We start from the raw sequence: 2800 nt of genomic DNA, 5'->3' as shown, positions 1-2800 counted from the left end.
ACTACAAGTGCTGACTGCTTAGTGTAACAGCAGTAGCTACCAAAAGGCTCCTCCCATCCCTGCCCTCTCTCCTCCTATGCCTTGACAGCTGCCAATGAGCTTTATTTTCTGCACAGTGGAAGCAGCGTTTGTGCTGGACAGTGACCTGGGGGAGCCCGAGATCTGGGTGGTGTGGTGGGCAGAGAGGCCTTGGAGAATCCACTAACGACTGTTTTTATGGTCCCTCCAGTTTTAGGATTTTTCTCCCGGGCCTGTGGATAAACAAGTAAACAAGTATGTCCTTTTTAAAAGCTCATGCTCGGAATTAAAGATGTCCCACAAAGTGCAGGTGGAGACTTTGTTGACTGGGTTAGAACTCGAGCGTGGCTTTTCTTTAGAACTACAAGTTCTGCCCTGTGGTAACTATTTTGTGATGGATGTTGAAAAGCTGTGATTTTTAAGCTTTACCCGTTTCTCTTGCCCTCTACTGGAAGTCACTCTGTCCCGCTTTTGTGGAGAACAGTTCCCTCTGCTGGACTGGCGATGTTGACCCGCAGTCATTCTCAAATGACTACGACTATTTATTTCGCTTTTTGAAAGGCTTTGCACCTCGCGAACGGTGAAAATGGAATTGGCTATTTCATTTTCAGTTTTTCGCAGGGTCGTGAGATGCACTCCCTTCCTGGCTTGCTTTAAAATGCAAGTTCACCTTTTGGATAGAATCCCACAGAGTATCCATTTTATTTCTCCTAGATTTTGCATTTATATTAAAACTTCCATGGCCCCTGGATTTGAGGATGTTAGACGCCCTAAAAAGGCCTGCTTGGACTCAGCCACCTAATCGGTAAGTAAACAACTTATGTTTCTATTAGTTGTAGTTGAGTTATTAGGTCTGAGGGCCGGGCTTGCTGAAGTTTTAATTAATTTTTATTGTTGTTGTTTTGTGTGGGTTGAGGAATTAAAGAGTTTAAAAAAGAAGATGCTGTAGTTCTTTAGGAAGAGTTCGTTAAAGTAGGGTATCTGATTATTTTGGAAAGGAAGATAAAAGGATGTCCAAAGTTTCTAAAAATGTGTGGCTAAATTTTTTTTTAGAATGTTTCAAACTATATAAACATTTTGTATAGATGAATAGCAGATATAGCATAAGCGTACTTGTTTTCAGTTTCAGGAAAAATTCCAGGTGAGTTTTTTTGACTGGTTGTTACCTATTTGCTGCGTTATTTAATTTTTCAAGTTTTCATTGGTTTTTGTAGCCAAACATGATATTTTTTTCTCGGCATTCAGATGAGTGTTTTCGAGAGTCAATATAAATATTATCCCATAATGCAGTAACAGCAAGGCTGATTAGGTGTGTCTTTTCAATAACCAGTAGAATATCACAATACAGAACTGGATGTTAGAATTTTTAAAATGTCCTGAAATGACCTTTTCAGGATAATAACCCAGTTCAGTTTTAGATTTGGTCACGATCATGAAGTAAAATATGTTACATTATCTTGCGAACTCATGAGGCCATAGGGAGAAGCAGGCAGATAAAAATGATAGACCAAAATTCATTTTAAGGAAATAAATAAATCTTTCTCCCAGTGGGACCCAGTATTTTGACATTCATCCCTACTGAGTTAATTCATTCACTTGTATTTATTGAGCACTTGCTGTGTGCGGAACACGGTACTAAGCACTTAATATGAGTTAATATGGTCCTAGATGCTTTTGTTGGCTTTTGTTTGTTTTTTGGGGGGGATCCGTGGCCTGGGGAAAGAGGGGGAATGACCTTTCTCCAACTTTCAGCCCCTTCTTTATTTCTTCCTCCATCCCAGGGACTATTTCTTAACATGGTGCTGGGACTGCCCCAAATGCACACTTTGCTGGGGAGAGTAAGGACACCTGGGCTGTGAATCAGCAGGGTGGCACTGCTAACCCCCTGGAACCAGAGCCTCTCCTCTCTTCCCCACCCAGTCTGCTGCCTGAAACTGACTTGCTGACTTCTTGTGCCTTATCTATTTTTCCATTTTGGTATACAGTAAACAGCCATAATTTATTTTACCGCCTGTCTCCCCCTCTAGACTGTAAGCTCCTTGTGGACGGAGAACATTTTTAGCAACTGTTTTATGGTACTCTCCCAAGACCTTAGTAATAATAATAATGTTGGTATTTTTTAAGCGCTTACTATGTGCCAAGCACCTTTCTAAGCGCTGGGGTAGATACAAGGAAATCAGGGTGTCCCACGTAGGGCTCATGGTCTTCATCCCCATTTTACAGATGAGGTAACTGAGGCACAGAGAAGTTGTGACTTGCCCAAGGTCACAGAGCTGACAAGTGGCCAAGCAGGGATTAGAACCCATGACCTCTGACTCCCAAGCCCGTGCTCTTTCCACTGAGCCACGCTGCTTCTCATTGTACAGTGCTCTACACAGAGCAAGCGCTCAATTGCTGTGATGGATTGATATCTTTAGGCCAGGCAGACTCTTTGAATGTTTGGTCACCTCCAGTGTCTTTTACCCAAAGTTTACAGGAGTCGTCTTCAAGGTGCTTTTGATGATGGTTTCTTTACTGTTTTCCTTCTTGCTCCCACCTCCCTGTACTCCAAGGATTTAAAATGTCAGGGAGGTTTTTGGGGCTTAGTATGTTTAGCTATTAGTGAGATCGGTCCTCTCCCAGGCTACAGCTATGTGTAAACCTGTTATGACATTGGTGTGGAGAGATTCCCTACACATAGACGTGAACACACACACAGTCTAAAAGTGTAACAGGGGTAATAAGTAAGGACTGTTTAACCAATGTAACATAAAAAACTCAAAGCAAACTACTTATGTACTCT

This window comes from Ornithorhynchus anatinus, chromosome 16, assembly GCF_004115215.2.
Source record: "Ornithorhynchus anatinus isolate Pmale09 chromosome 16, mOrnAna1.pri.v4, whole genome shotgun sequence".
Taxonomy (NCBI): Eukaryota; Metazoa; Chordata; class Mammalia; order Monotremata; family Ornithorhynchidae; genus Ornithorhynchus; species Ornithorhynchus anatinus.
Note: the sequence above shows the minus strand (reverse complement) of the source record.